General features: G+C 31.7%; 1 protein-coding gene across 1 annotated transcript in view; it reads left to right on the top strand.

Annotated features, from left to right (window-relative positions):
- Positions 1–3,601: 3,601 nt before the first annotated feature.
- Positions 3,602–17,450, top strand: part of LOC119840731 — a 104,570-nt gene continuing 90,721 nt past the window's right edge. The window contains exon 1 of the mRNA XM_038367449.1: positions 3,602–3,965. The gene's annotated coding sequence lies outside the window, so the exon portion shown is untranslated. The remainder of the gene's footprint in view (positions 3,966–17,450) is intronic.

Here is a 17,450-nt window from a genome sequence, read left to right as displayed (position 1 = left end):
CCACTCTTCGAACGAAACATAGTAACATGCTTCTATTTCACGCCGGTCTCCTGTGGGGGTATGGTACTTCCCCGGTGTGAGCTGGCCCAATTCATGGAAATGCTATGAAATAATAAAAAACAAAACAGTTTTCACTTCTATCGACAGGCCCTTATTGGTTGTAATTTTAATATCTTTCATAAGTTAGCTTTAAGAAAAATTGTATTAACAGAATATCACCTTATCAGTAATTGTTTTGCGGGGTAGTTTTTTTTGTCTAAATTCGATCTTCTCACTCTAACAAAGTCTCTTTTGCGTTCCGACATATACTCATAAAATCTGCACTGTTATACGTAATCCTCGATATTTTAATATTATTTGAGCAAAATAAATAAATATTATTATTAAATATTATTATTTTCACCTGTAATAATTGAAACTCTTACTAGAAAACAATCTGTTGTATACTATTATGAAAATATGAGCTGAATAAAAAGGACGTAATGCTTATACATTACTCATTAAACGAGTTCTTCAAAAGAACAACATTTAGGTAAATCTTGATACCGTTGGGCGCTATTTACACTTTCCAACACGTACTGCATTCTTTCTTGATGATAACTTTTCTGAACAAAGGTTATGACACGTTCTCGTTTGCTCATGATTTAAAAAACAGTTGTATACACATGAACTTCTTTGATGACAAAGTGGTTCAAAGTTTTTTGGAACAGTGGCGATAGAATATTGTAAGGAACTGAATTTATGCTTTATTATATCTATACTAGCTGAACCGGCAAACGCTGTTCTGCCTTATTCTTATCATTTAGGGTAATAAAAAATAGATGTTGACTGATTCTCAGACCTACACAATATGAACACAAAATTTCATTTGAATCGGTCCATCCGTTTCGGAGGACAGGAGGTAACCAACATTGTGACACGAAAATTTTATATATGAATAGATTTAGCGACTAGCCGCTCGTCCCGGCTCATTTCGGCTTCACTCGTGATAAAAACAACTTAAAAAATAGCCTTAAGCACTCACAAATAACGTAGCTTTCTATAGTCAAATAAAAGTTTTCATAAAAAGTTTTAATTTTAATTGTTTATTTTTTTAACAAATATTTTGATGAACAACATGATCATATTAGACCAATATTTGGAGACAATTATTAAAACAATACCAAAAAATGCTTATATATAAATAATTGGTTGAATATAATAATACTAGGTCAAATACAATGATAGTACTATATGTAGTACTATATAATAGTTTTTACAAATTACAATATGTCAATCACGAGCCTCAAATTACGAAAGTTAGGCAGATGGAACAAAAGTAATTACGTGTAGTTTCATAGTCTTTAGTTTTTGGATACACGTAACATTTGGTATTAGATGTATTATCAAAAATAAATACATTACTCATAACGTAGCTTGCGTGTTCAATTTCAGGGAAGACAAATTGCGATTGCTTTATAATAGGCCTGTTTCTAAAAGTACATTTGGCTGGTAGACTTATATCATGAGGTTGAATTTGGTAATAATCTATAAACTTGTGATTTTGTGAGACTGAAGGGAATTGGGATGTTATATTTTACTAGCTGTGCCCAGCGGTTTCACTCACGTCGTATATTATGATGTAAAAGTGCCACTTTTAGCCTAAAAGCTTCCTCTAAAATGGACTATTTAACACATTATTTATTTTATTACATTTTATTAATTTTACAATATAAATAACCTGTATTAATGAATTTTAAAAGCATAACTGGAAATAATCTATGCATTAAGCCCACTGTAAGCGCAATGTAAATTATTCAATTGTGGGTTATGTTGGTGTGTAATTAATATATAATAGACAAGAGGTATTTTGATGATGATTTATTACAAAAATAGAAAGAATACGTGAAATCGCGTTATCACATCGGTGCAACGCCTATGATCTCATAATATAAGCCGAAAAATGTTGCGACCAATAATATTAAATAAAATGATTAAAACGCCTAGATCCTTGTTAACACAAAATGACGATTTTTCCATCTCTCACAGTACAAGTAGTATGTAATATTATTACAATGTAATTTTATATCTCATAATCATATACATATAAGATATTCACAAACAGTATAACATGCGCAACAGCCCTTGATAAATGTCCCGAGCTGCTAGCAATATAGAGTACCTATGTAGCTCGGGCCCGTTCCTCCAACGTCACGTCTCTTACCCCACCTTTCTATAGACCTGTCTTAATGTCTTTGTTATATAAAACTATTTGTTAAAACAATGTAGAAATAAAAGGATGTGGTTGTTTTTTTCGCGAGTCAAAGTTCAAGGGACATTCATTATAATTTATGTGTTTTTTTTTCAAATTTTTTAATAGATTAAGGCAAAAAAACTTATTTACTGTTCTTACGTGTTGTTACATAAAGTACCTACGTTTTTGAAGCGTATAACGTAAACATGTCATCGACAACCTCAAGGAATTTTTGATATAGGAAGACATATTTTTATCAATATAATATAGCATATCACTCAAAGCTGATCTTTCGAAGACTTGAACCTTCTTCGGCGCAATTGTGACCCAATTCGTGCCGAAGCACGATTACCGTTATCGAATTATCACAAGAAAATATATTTCTAGGATTCGAGTGTTAAATTGAACAACGGGTTTTGAAATCCGATCTAAGCAGTGTTTAGCATCACAGTTAAAATAAGTCTTCTCAATATGTACCAGTAATTATATACAACAGTTGAGAATAAATTATATATATTTGTTATTGAGGTCGGTCGCAACCAGCCGTATGTCCACAGTGATTACATAAAATGCTATTTAAATCTCATCGACGGACTCCATTTTGCATGCAACCTCTTACACAACATCCAGTTACAAAGTTTTCTTATTTTTCCAATTAGGATAGTAAGTATAAGGCAACATTTGCCGCAATTTGAAAATGTGGCTTGGTTAAAAGTTTTCAATACATTATAGTGTACGGATTTTAGATTGTTCTACATGATGATAAAAAGGCTTCATATTAATATTATATTCTTGTTCTGTTGCAATTCTTCACAATCTTGTAAAACTATAATGTAACTTTAGCTATGTTTTGCAAGTATTTTATGCATTTTGCAAGTAATGTAGTCGCGGTTTTAATTACATTTGACATCGATAAGTGAAATATGCATTCTTGCATTTAACTCAATATCCAAGGCAGTCTGGTACTGGACTGTCGGTAGAATGAAGAGATCGATACCATTAACCTACTTTAACACAAAAATGTTAACAAACGAAAACATGATCTTAACGTGTCCGTGAAAATTGACACCGATTATTTTTACCATTTCACCGCTGAATGGAATACTGCAAAACTCGCTCGTGGAAAGAGGTAAAGAATCAGTTATTTATAGCAATCGTGTTACCGCAATAGCGGTTTTTTGTTAGCGTTTCGCGCTTTCCGCATAGGCCTAAACTCATTCAGTGCTATGGTAATTTTGCCAAACTTTACGACAGTATCGGTCGACTCTTGAAATCTTGATTGCGGCAAACATTTTTACAGTTGCCATGCAACTAGATGTTCTGCAAGGAAAACGCTGAGGTTGCGTCGAGTTGAGAAACGGGTGAGTCGCGCGGCGAAGGTGAAGGCATCGCGCCAGTCGCTTGCACGAGAGAGCGGTAACACGACGCTTGCGCGTACCTCTACGTCCTCACGCCGCGCGCGCAACTGTCTGCTTTTATCTGTGCACCGCTGCATGATTCCGAATTAAAATTTTTGTTTTCTTCTTTTGTGATGAAAATCGGCCAGTGAGTGGGACCTAAAACTTTGTGATCAGTGTCTGTGTCGACTGTTTTGTGTATAAAAAATATATTTGACACACATGTGACGTGTAACGGTGCAGATCTGACGGTCTATCGACTCGCTAAAATCCAATAAGTGTTAGTGTATCTTAAAGCGGTGTGCCAGAATTTTAACGGACTTGTCTGAGCGGAGGTAAGAACGGATGTTTACAGTTATGCCTTATTGTATAACTTAAGATGTGAAAGCCTCATAATAACTTGCATTTGATTGTATGTCATATAACTATGATGGCATTGGTGTTACATTTGCAGTATATGGATTTATTTTTAAGTTGACCAATTATAACGAAATTAATGCCTTGAAAGTGTTTATTGTTGTGTATGTTGCATTCATCTGTGTATCTCGTATCTTCCTTGACCACGAACTAACAATAGCTTGAATTATAAGTTGAGAAAGCTAGTAACGACAAAAGTTTAAAGTTTAACATCTATGAATATTAATAGTTGTTTAAAGACAATAATAGAAGAAACGCTTTTAAACAGGTTTTCATGGAGAATAAACAATTTATTAGTGAAAAGGTCCCTGACTCATCTTAGGTACGCTCGCGAGACTTTTGTATGGAATAAATTTACTTTTAAACTGCCTTCGAATGACTGTTTAGTAAACAGACGGCGGTCGTATTAGCTTGGGGAAATTTCATGTTTTTATAGATTAGCATTGATTTTATTTATATTGGTGTAACAAGGCGCTTTTGTGGATTGGTTTGCTTCAAATGTATATAATGTATTATACAGTTGTGTTTGCTAGCTGCGAATTCATCCAGACTCAAAATGATTCCAGTCGATAATTGTTTGAGTGGAGTTTATAAATTTATTAAACTACCTTTCCGTCCGTAGCTTCTAACGCGAGGTCAAAAGAAATTACCACGGGAATGAGATGTTCCACTGAAACCGACACCGAAACCGAAACCGCGGGCGGAAGCTAGTAGTAATTGTAATTAAATCTTTGCAAATGATGCATTCATGATAAAAATGCACATAAAACATACACCAATAACAATTATTGTTACCTGTAGCTGTTAGATTGGAAGACTATGTTTCTTGGTTTATAAAAAAAAATTTATTTGACACAGTTTTTGTCGTCCACATTTATCTATATTAATATTATAAAGCTAAAGAGTTTATTTTTTTGTTTGTTTGTTTGTTTGTTTGGACGTAATAATCTCATCAACTAATGGTCCGATTTGAAAAATTCTTTCAGTGTTAGATAGCCCATTTATTGAGGAAGGCTATATATGTATCACGGGCGAATCCGGGGCGGACCGCTAGTTTTAAAATATTTCCAATGCCGTAAAACAACATGAACAAAATAAAAGAAATATTTTCATACGTTAGCATGCAATCATTTGAGTTATTTATTATGTTACAATGGAACTTTTTACCTGACTAGCGATAAATTTATTTAAAGGTCAAATGAAATAAAAGTAAGGTTAGACCGTTGAGGAAAGAAAATATTTCAGATTGCGCAAAAACTTCTAGCGATGTGTAATATTGGATTCATATTGTATTGTGGATTTATTTCAAGATTCAAATAACGCGCTATATAAGAAATGCTTGTAAATAATAAGTGTATGTAAGTAAATTGTATTTTTATCAGTTCGTTTGTTTCATAGAATAATCATCAAAATTACGAAACAAAATGTTAGTTATGATGAAATTTTGGAACTCAAAAATAACATTTTATATTTACTGCTTATATTAGTCAATAAAGTCAGCACTTCATTTAAACAATACTGGTACACTCAGTAAAAACAGTCCTCTGTTTCAATAACAATGAAAAAAAATGAAATATTGCCATTATATAATCTTAATGTAACTCTTTAAATGTATTTGGAAAAAATATTCATTAAAAAATATACCAATTCAATCTTAAATTACGTGCGCATTACTGATTAGATTCAGAGACAAAGGTGAGAAGGATTTGCAACGTCATTTAATGAATTTGCTTCAGTACCATGTTTAATTTAATTTCCTCAGGAATACTGCTACTGGACAGTAACTAAGGAGATTCTTCACACATATATATAGAGATGATGTGTTATTACTTATAAGCTTATACCGTTATATTAATCATAGTTCCATTTCATATACCTTTAGATATCGCTCTTGTGTGTGAAGGAGTACCAAGGATTATAGAAATAATAATTAAACCAAAATAAGTGATATATTTTTTTATTTTTTTATCTTACCTTAACACACGTGACCTTATTTCACCACTTTATTTTGTCTTTTGTAGTTTTTGTTGTTTATGTTATTCTTTGCTACATGCAAATCTTTAATAGTATGATTTTTTTACCTGAGGTTTCCCATAGCTATAGTACTATATATGTACCTACATTTCTTAATCTCAATCCGTTGCACCCGAAAAGAAAGATATATTGAAATAAATTTGTTTCGAATGTGTAGAATATATAGATTTTTATAGCTGCCACTATCGGAAAAAGGCGGAATCAAACGGTTATAAGGATATTATCGGCAATCATTAGTAGATATATGAATATATTATAAGGTTGACACAAGTGCGTGCATCTTATCACTGATTACTGTGATGAAACCAAGTCCGTACGTGTTATGAAAATTATTTTAGTATCGCTGATCTAAGTTACATATAAATTCTGATTCATGAGGCGGCTTTTTTGTTTTATTCATTGCATTTATTTGTATGTGTATTTAAAATAAAAACTATGAAAGTTTATTTTGAAATAGGTATGAAGTTCAGCCTTCAAGTCACTGTTTAATTAAAGTTTTTCCCCGATTATAAACAGCCTTGTTTTTAAACTGCGCATAGAAACAGTATAAGGTAAATACTTTTTTGTAGCATTTATAAAAAGTTAAATATCAATATGCCAAAGCATCGTTCGAAAAAAGACGCAGTCGTGTATTTACCGCGTTAAGTTTTTTGCAAAAAAAAAAAAACGTACCTACGTTCACATTTATTATCTTACGTATTTTACTGTCAATATAAATCCGTATTTTTACTTTTATACATTTAGTGTCTTTTTTATCTTTATTTTTTATTCCTATTTCATATTTTGTCAGTCACTTCACCAAAAAAACACCTGTTATATTTTAAGCTATCGCGAGAATAACTATAGTGATGTTATTATAGTCTAAGAGGGTGATTTCTCTTTACAAATTTATTACACACTAGCTGCGCCACGCGATTTCACCCGCGTAAGTCCCGTTGGAATATCGGGACAAAAAGTTGCCTATATGTCATTCCAGTTGTCCAGCTATCTACATACCAAATTTCATTGCAATCGGTTCAGTAGTTTTTGCGTGAAAGAGTAACACACACACATCCTTACAAACTTTCGCATTTATAATACTAGTAGGAGTAGGATTAGTATGATTGGATCAAACAAGTTGATACTCGAAATGTTTAAAGGCCAAACAGTCAAAACAATTTCCAAAGCGAGGGCGGTGTAGTCCATTATACAGTACCTAAGTATAGGCATCACAAACTTGTTTCGCCATGTTCAATATTGTGCTAAAATTGGGTCGTCCAATGACTCAGAGTGATCTCGAATGGTGAAACTGAAGTAAGGTGTAGTAGTTCATTTCCAAGCGGTGTGCGGGGACGCTTTTCACGGTTTGGAAAGTTGATGTAACATCATGCCTTTATCGAGTTTGTTGTTGTTTCTGTTATGTCTATGTAGCTCTATAGGTTTTCACAAGAATATGTGCTAAGATGTATAAGAATGATTATCAATAGGTACCTAATTCTACTCATAACATCTATGAAGCATAAGCTTAAATCCTTAAACTGCTATTAGTAATAGAAATTTATATTAAAACATAGATAACTTTCACACTGTCATCTTAAACCATGCCCTAGCTTACGCTTCGTATCCAAATACTGTTTTATCGGGTTATCAGAAGCTCCGACACCCTTGTTTGCGCTCAAACACGCGTCCCCTATGATAACTGCTTGTTTTACAACCTAGATAAGTATTCGAAGAATGTTACGACGCGTGAGGTGCATAGGGGTTGAAGCGATGTTTACAAGAATTCGGTTATCTTGGTATAATCTTTGAAAGGGAACGTCTTTCTGGGTAATGTTTAACGTTTACGTTTGCTACGTGACAGTTTTTTTGGTTAGAAAAATTGTTTAGGTACTAACTTTAATGAGTATGGATATATTTTTTAATATATTAGATAGAACCATGTTATAAATTGGTAGTAGATATTTCATGTATTCTTAAATAGTAGAACTGTTATTCATTGTGAGCTAAAATCATGTTTCGATTATCAATTTGTTATTATGATCATATTTTAACAAAACCGCACACAAATAAATATCGCACTTCATAAGGCTACTTCCTATTTATATAATGAAATAAAAAATATATTTACAAGTATTTTTCAACCAATAACGCAAACCGGCAGATCAAAACAAGCAATATTAAGTTTTGCCATTTAGTTACGGAATCCAAAAAATATTCCACGAGCATTTAAATTAATTTGATATTTCGGCGCCTTGTATTAAACACGAATAAACAAAAAGAAGTTGCAGCTTTTTAGCAAAACAACAATCGACTGAATTTAATGAGATTCATATTGTCTCAAAATGTTTGCTCAAAAGAGTAAATGATCAGAAAGGTCAAGATCGAAGAAGAATTGATCTGTGACATTTAAAGGCGGACTTTGATAATCGTGTCTCGTTTGCGAATATTTTATTTATATATACTTAATTGCGAGATGTGCTAATGACTTTGGAAGGTTGTTCAACTAGTTATATTAATTAGTTAGTTAGTAGAAAACTGCCATAATTCTTTCGGTGACGTGTTCCGAGATTGGTTTACGGCAATATCCATATCATTTGATCTAATATATATGTTAAATAGTTATAGAGACAGTTTATTGTAATTATTGATCTTGAACAAGAGATACAATTATATGAAAGTTATGTGACAATTCTTGAAGTCTTGTCAAGTCAAAGCTTTATGCCTAAAATAATATTTTCTACTAACAAAATTAAACTAACGTGTCGTAAAAACAATGTAAAAAATTAGTCATTATAATAAAGTTGCATTCATAACTACGATATACGCCATAAAATTTATTTAAAACAAATAATTATAATACAAGTAATACATTGAATAACTGGTGTTATTGACTATTTAAAAGTAAAGTACGTTCACTGCACATAGTCCATAAGCCTACGTGTTTGCACAATATTCGCCCACATGTTTACTAAGGGCATTTAATCGGAGCGAGGCGTTTTTTTATTCAAGCAGCTTTTAAACTTGATATTTAGTCCAGAATATGAATATCAGCTTTCGATTTTAATGGTTTTTGAGATTTGGTTTTTAGGTTATATACTATAAGTATTTGCTCTTTTATGTTTAGACGTATAAAATGATTTGGTTGAACATTGTCTAAATGCAGAGTTTAGAAATAAAATTGTATAAATATATATAGGATATTTTTACCCAGTTACAATGCAAAGAAAAAAAAAAAACAAAAAAAAAGCATAAAACAAACCTGCTCAATGACATTTACGTGAATATAAAAGGTGATAAACATTTTTTTGTTCATCATGTAGATATGTTTTATTTGCATTAAAAGAAAAAGTGCAAAACCATGTATATAAAGCCAACGATAAATGTCATGTAAAGAATAAAAATAAATCAAATGTAAAAGATCGTTGTTTTGCTATTTATCATAAGCAATCCATTAGTGAATCTATGTAACTAGTTTAGAAATAAATTTCAAGGTTTAAAGAAAAGGCAAGCGGACCTGTAAAATCGTGATCTTTGTAAGGTCTCTTGCATCAGCGTTGGCGCCATTTTGTATCGATATATATTTTTTTTATCGAGTAGCACTGGCAACTGAGCATTAGTGCAATGCTCTTACCACTGTTTAAAATGTATTGTATATATTGAATAACCTTTAAGTTGGTAAGATGTAGGTACAATATTTCTGGTGAAGAAATATATTTTAAAAACTTTTTTTTATCAGTGGTACGTATTGTTATTATAATGATAATTATCTAATCAATACGATAAAACTTAAAACAAATCATACATTTTTACAAAATATCAAATAAAATTGGGTTTCGTGGTAATTAGTGTTGCCAGCATTTCTAAATTCTTTTCAACACGCACCTTAGTCATGAACTTGGAAAAAAGTTAAAAGCTTTGTTCAATCTGCCTTTATTCTTGAGTGGACCGTTGGACCTCGCGTCGACCTCGCTACAGCCTCGCCGAGACCGCATTCACCAACGCCATTGGCTATAAAACTGATCGCAGCCAAATATAGAATTTTTTATACTTCACGTTACAAATTTTTCATTTGTATATCGAATCGGTGTCGCAGTCGAAAATTATTTATTACAGATAAAATTAATTTTGCAATTGACTGTTGTTTGCATGTTTTTAACGTTGGCTTTTGTAAGATTTCTTATTTTACAATTAATTATGCTTTTACGTGCGTGGTTTCAGTGATTATGTTTTTTGTCGATTGTGAGAATACTTAATCAATTATGGCGATTGACATTATATAATTTTCTGGTATTTTAAAAAGCAATATATGAATTGAAAAAATCTGTTTTTCTAATAATATAATAATATTATATAATATGTTATAGTATTCTTATATATTTATTATAAGTCTCTAAACCGTGTTGCATAGATACTTAACGCTGAGAATTTAACATCGTATGAATATGTGTATTACCTTGGAGTTAATGATATTAATGTTACGAAATAAAAATTATATCATAGTTGTTATGCGGGCCAATCATTCGCACGCTTTGTCCTTTTATGTCTTATTAGTCTTACATTATATTGTACAAAAATAATGTTAAGGCCAGGCCTTTGTGACTATTTAGATTTCAGATATAGATGTTGAATAATTGTTATCATAACAATAGTATTTTATCCTTTAAATTAGAACGTTACAACTTTGTAAATTTTCAGCAAGTTCAGCCAGAATCAACATTAGATTATATAAATCGAAGTTACTTCATTAAATTTTGTTAACTTTGTACGCAGTTTAAGTTTATCTAAACCAGTTTTAACTAGATATTTATTTATATGATCACGATAGCTCTGATTTAAAGAAGCGGGAATAGGCATTAAATTTTATGAAGCAATATGGCGATCGTGTCTCGTAGCAATTGTAACGATTTTTAATATCTTTCGACATACTTTTATAGTGCGTCGTGTAGCAACGAAAATCAATTACCTTCTAGAGTTGTTAAATTTATTGTTGTTTGTGTCAAAACCGGCTTGTGGTCAATTTATTCGTCGCCATAATTCCATATTAATACAAGTAAATGGTAACCCAGATAAGATCGTGACTAAGCGAATGATGCAACGAATATTTTGATCTTTTCGCCGCTTCATGGCGTATGTACTATACCGATTGTTCGTGAAACAATGGTCAAAATCACTTGCATGGTTGAATCTCAATTGTGTTTCGAAAGTGACCCGTAGTTTGTATGGAAATTGTTTAAGCCTTGTGTGTCCTAGATGCCTTGTTGCATTTGTTTAGTTTTGTTTTCGTTTTTTTGCGGCGGCTTTGAAGATTTTCTCTCGAGCGCCGGATGCACTAAATGGTGATTTTAAATTTAAATGTAAGTCATACATCTTAGGAGAATTATAAGTTTCATATATCTTTAAGTAGCGCATGCTAGCATTTTTAAAACCGGATTCATATGATTCTAATATTACCAAAATTGAAGGATAGGAAAGGAGATTTCAAGTCAAAAGCGAGAGAGAGAAATAGTTTTTAAAGACAAATACTCATTGCGACAAAACTGAAACGAAATTTCTTTAAACACGAAGATGTAAAAATGTGATAAAAATGCTAAAACTTCGCTCATCTCTAATTCGAATTCTTCCTTGTAGATGTAAGCACACAATGACTTTTCCAATAGAGATAGCAGAGTAATAGCTATGAAATGTATCAATCATGCGTATATAATATATTCAGTTGGTATCTGTAACGCATTCTTATTACATACCTAATTACTGTACACTTGAATAAATGTTAGAAATGTATGATAATATTTCAATGTTATTATTATGGACACAAGGTTGTGATAAACTTGTTTGTTTGAACAACTATGTTAACTAGTATATAGTTTTTGTAGTGCTAATTATAATAATCATTGAATGACTATTTCTAAATCCGCGAAGGAAATTTTAGTATGGTAATAACATTTCTTAGGGATCCGTACCCAAAGGTTAAATCGGGACCCAGTTACGAAGATTTCGCTGTCCATCTGTCTGTTTGTCTGTTCGTACATCTGTCTGTCTGTCCATCTGTACGTCCGTCTTTCATTATATTAATAGTTAGATAAAATATCTAGAGATAATGTACTTTTGTTGCCGCTATAACAATAAATAATGAAAAAATAAAATAAATCGAGGTTAAGAAATGGTTGGTTTGGGTATAAATTGGATGGGTGACCAAATTTTCTTGCAGTTGCTCTTTTGTTTACTTGCACGAGTACAGTATCTCTTAGTGTCGCTATAGAATTTTTATCTACAAATTATACAAATGAGATGGAAATTTAACAGTTAGTTATAAGATAAAGTAAACTATTCAAATAAATACTTGATTTAGTAATTTGTTTGTAGGCAGTTAATAAATTTTTCGTAATTTAACGTATTAAGTAAGCATTATGTAAAAATAGAGTACAAATAAGTCTAATTGAATATAAATTCTAGTGGTATGGATGACAATCGTCAAAGCGAAAGAGTATGTAACATATAGCAGTCGTTATGGATAATTACAGTATGATTACAGCAATTTATTTATATTAGCATTTTTGCCTCGGGCACGTTAAGGTGCTTCAAAGTTAATATGGTGATCGTGTGTTTAAAGACGATATGTTTCCTAATAGGTGTTAAATCAATATTTGAACAGATGTGATAAAAAATTTGTTATTGTTACATACTGCATAATAATCTAAAAGCTTTGATAAAACAGTCGTTGTAAGTTTCAAGGTGTACCTACATACACAGACGGATGTGTCAAACATTGCGAACGTTTTTGTTCCTCTCTTGTAAGGGTATTTTCCATGATTGTATGTAAATACAGTAATTTACAATTCTGTAAATCATTTCCACTCGGATGCATTATCGATGTGATAAAAGCTAAACATTTTCGGCAACCGGTTGTTATATAATCCGGAGAAATTGGAAAGCATAATATGTTAGACGTTATGGGACTTTCTATATCTTGTATCGACGCGAAATGTCTTGTGACTTAATACTGGCTTATTATGATAATGTTGAGACTCTGTAATTTGTGATGGATCGTCGTTAATTATATTATATGAAGAGTTTAATTGGCAGTTGCGTAATTACGTTCGTTTATCGGTTGGAGTACAATCGCGATCTATTTCATAAATAATGTCGTTTGTCGTGTATTTTCTACGAATATAACTCACTAGCTTTAAGCCAAATTTTATAGGGAATTTTCTGTAGGGAAATTTATAAGAGTAACTAAGAATTTTCACATAAATTTTGCAATGAGATTAGAGAATTCTCGCATTTGCTGGAGCGCACTAATATTAACAGGGGCAGGTATAATCTTGTGGACCATTTGTAATTTGCTTGCGGGCTTCGTCCCGCGGTAAGCAATCTATTAAACAAATACAAACATAGAATAGCCCAGGTAGAATCAATACGAAGAAATTATAGGAAATTAATCGACTAGGAGAGTCCCTTGCCTTTCAGAATAAAGAATATAATAATAATTACTGATATCAGTGACACTAAATATTTTGATTAAAATGTTCCTGCAAATTGAACATAGTAACACATTTTCTATTAAACTTACATCCGCAAAGATGCACAAGTCGTGAGTCTTTTCCCTTAACGGTATTAGTTGCATTGTCTCTTATAATTTCCTAGAATTATATAACTTGCACTTCATAATGGTGCTGCTCTTTGGTACACTTATATATTATAGGATACGTCAAGATTTTATGATTATAACTAACCTTTAAATAACATTCGTAGTAGTTACAGTTCTTCAAAGGCTTTGTCTATAAATTAATTTTTCCAAAAGTGGCGATTGAAACAAAACACTTCGTCTATCAAGATAATTAAGTTTCGCGTAAATCAGACGAAATTACACCTTATAATTTTTAAATGTAGAACATGAAAATTCTGATTTTTTTTTTTTTTTATATAATAGCGGGCAAACGAGCAGGCGCGTCACCGGAGATTAACGCCGCCCATAGGCGTCCACGCAACCTGGAGAGTTGCCAGCCTTTAAGGGAAGAGTACGCTCTTTTCTTGAAGAGACCCAAGTCATAGTGGTTCGGAAATGCTGAAGCGGGTAGATCGTTCCACAGAGGAGTAGTGCGCGGTAAAAAGTTCCTCCTAAAGCGCACTGTTGTCTGATAGTTTAATAATGGATTTAAATTTTGTTTTGGAGTAATTTATAACCTTAAAACTTACATGTGAAAGATACATATAGTTATTATCTTATATATTATCTTATATCGGCTGTAAGGAATGGAGAATTGAGAAGATAGGTTAGACAAAACATTGATGTTGACATTACATTATTACATATTTAATATGAATCTTATTTAAACAACAAAACGATGTTTTAATTTATTAATATATAACATTGGGAAATATCAAAGAAATCGCCTTCTGTAAATGGAAATATTGCATAAAACATACAAAATTATATTCACTGATGTAATACAAATAATTCAACTTTAAACACGATTCAACTAACAGTTTAATTGGGGCGTTAGCAATTGAATCTAGCTAGATTTGAAGTTTTAATATTACAAAACGAGACAGGTGTTTATTAAAGGTAACCAGGCCGTTGTCCTGCTTCGACCCGACTGTAACTGTATTATAGATTGATGATTTAAGTGATCATTTGGACATAATTTACACCGTAGCTGGTTTATAATAAGTGCTATAATCCTAGTAATTGGTGTCTGTCAATCATTTTGGTAGACATTGTCGTGATGGCATAGTGAACTATGACTTTAATGCGCTGGGATAATACGATTGTAAGGCCATACGCTAACATTTGTTTTGTGTTAAGTTTAAGTTGCTTGCTTTTGATTTATTAGTGTAAAATATCGATACCTTAAATGTTCTAATAATTAATGCTGTGCACACGTCACTTTTGAGGAACCTTCTGGAGTGTGTTGTGATTTACTATTAGACTTTTTTATGTCAAATTAGCGATGAGTGCTTGCTAACCATCAAGTCCATGTAGTCGGAGAGGATGTTTCGTGACTGTATTTTGTTATTTAGCAAAAGAATTATTCAATTTTAGATTTATTCAATTGTTTCAATTAAAAAGTTATAATAGCAATAAAGTGTATGAGCAAACTGCGTCTTTAAACAAATTCTTGTCTAGTGATGCCTAAAATAAAACCGTTTTAACGGTTTACGATCACAGCAAATTAACTAATTAGACCACGTTAAATTGAACTGGTACAAAGACAGATAAAAAGTTCATCTTACTTAGAAAAGTAATCAATCTTGCTCAATCTAATAGAAAATTACGATATTAATACTGTAAAGGTGATATTATAGCGCATATATGTAATTGATATGTGCGCTAGCTCTTACTACGTAAATCGATAATATGCATGCTCGGTGTTAAAAGTTAAAGATTCTTTTGATTTCTCTACTAATATTATTACAGAAAAATGGTTTTGCGACTAAATACAAATTTTTCGTGACATTGAATTACTCCTATTTCAATTAATATTATTTCCCTTAAAAACTTGTCTTGTAGATTATTAAATCCAATTATTTATATCAATCGAAGAGTCAGCATAAAGGCTTGTGCGATGGAAACACATGCCATACTTTCCACGCATTCGCTAAAGCGATTTAACCGTTTATCCATCGTGTTACGGAGAAATAGTGAAAAACGTATGTAGGCAAAGTACAAGAAACGTAGCCAAGTACATTTATAGACGGGCACATGTGAAAACGACGCGTGCGCAGGCGAGATTTCTTTTAGCATTCAAGGGGAAATACGTTGCCACAGATCACTAAAATGTTGGATACGGCCTTGCGGATTCACTTGACCGAGTCCTGTGGTTTAATAAATGCATTATGCATGACGTGTAAAGTTTTGTGTGTGTTTTTTGGTTGTTTATTGATGTTATTATAGAGTTAATTTGTATGAGGTTTTATATATTGTTATTTGGAGGTTGCATCGGTTATATTTAATGATGTTATGGCTAAAGTCGGTATGATTTACACAATATGCAGTAGTAAATTCAAAGAATGTAATTTTTAAACTTTATTTCACTATGATAGTTAGTTTAGGACGATTTTTTTTGTCATTGCAATTTAATTTTAAATCTGATTGTTCGGTATAACGAGAATTTACGGAATTCGTGATTTTTTGTACTTTTAATCTAAAATTTAGACCTTTGAGACCTTCTAGTCTTTGTGAAAATAAGATTTAAAACTTAATCACCATCAACAAAATAAAATCTTGTTCCGAACTCTAAAAAACAATGAATATATTTGTCGCATATAGGTGGTTTAAAAAGGATTTCCTACATCACTTAATGTTCAATTAGCTTATAATGGCTTGCATTCTCTATGAGAACGGTATGAAGCCAGTACCTGATTGTTGTTAGTTGCGCAAGCGATTATCGCCCATGACACAATTGTAAATTACCTATTTCTGTATAATTCATTAAAATATAATGCGCTTTTAGTTTCTTTTTTTGTTTTTTTCTATACAAACCTTTATTAACCCAACTCGTTATATTTTGGCTGAAAAATTGTAGAAAAATAATAAAATTAATTCTAGCATTATCCTCATAGTCCCATTACTATGTAATGTTTGTATGTATATAATTTTAAATGAATAATGCTATCAGGTAGCAAATCAGACATTATACAAAACTTTAACCACCTAGGTACATTAAAGAAATCGACGAGAGATCAAGAAATATTATTTGTTAAATAATATTGTGATAAAATTTTTATTCTCTTTATAGGTATTTCCAAATACTTACGGTATGACATAATTTATTAAACACAATTGTTTATACCTATTGTTTGTACCTATTGAATTCAAATATTATAAACGTGAATATAAATATATATATAATATAACAGTTTGTTTGTTAACTTTTCATCAATCACTCGGAGAAATAAAGTGTCAGCGGAGTTATATAATTATTTACCAATGAGCACAATCACGGCACATTTAATTAACCTTATATCATAAACATCTATCATCATTACATGGAGTCATCACGTGTAATTGAGTGCTATGTAAGTAACTGGTTTTATTTTGCAAATATTGAAAATATTTCACCTAACGACCCGTCGGCAGGTGTTGCAAATTTTAGATTAATGGACGGTGTAATTAAACAAATTGTACAAACTTGTAGATATCCTTAATTGCAGTCAACGGTTTACTATTTTTTCGGTTTAAATTGCACGCTGTCTGCTCTGGAGGGTACTGTTATAATGGTATTATATTCAAGGCAAAGGAGACACACGTCATAAGATGAAGTGGCGTACTCCGATTAACATTCACAAAATATTATTGTGGACGTGTCGCTTTCTTCAAACCATTGGTTTTATCTTAAAAAGAAAGAAAGCTTCCTTTCCTATCCTTTATTAATATAATAATGATAAAG

The sequence above is a fragment of the Zerene cesonia genome, chromosome 7 (assembly GCF_012273895.1).
Source record: "Zerene cesonia ecotype Mississippi chromosome 7, Zerene_cesonia_1.1, whole genome shotgun sequence".
In the NCBI taxonomy this organism is placed as follows: Eukaryota; Metazoa; Arthropoda; class Insecta; order Lepidoptera; family Pieridae; genus Zerene; species Zerene cesonia.
The sequence above is the reverse complement of the archived record's forward strand: the minus strand, read 5'-3'. Positions and strand labels throughout refer to the sequence as shown.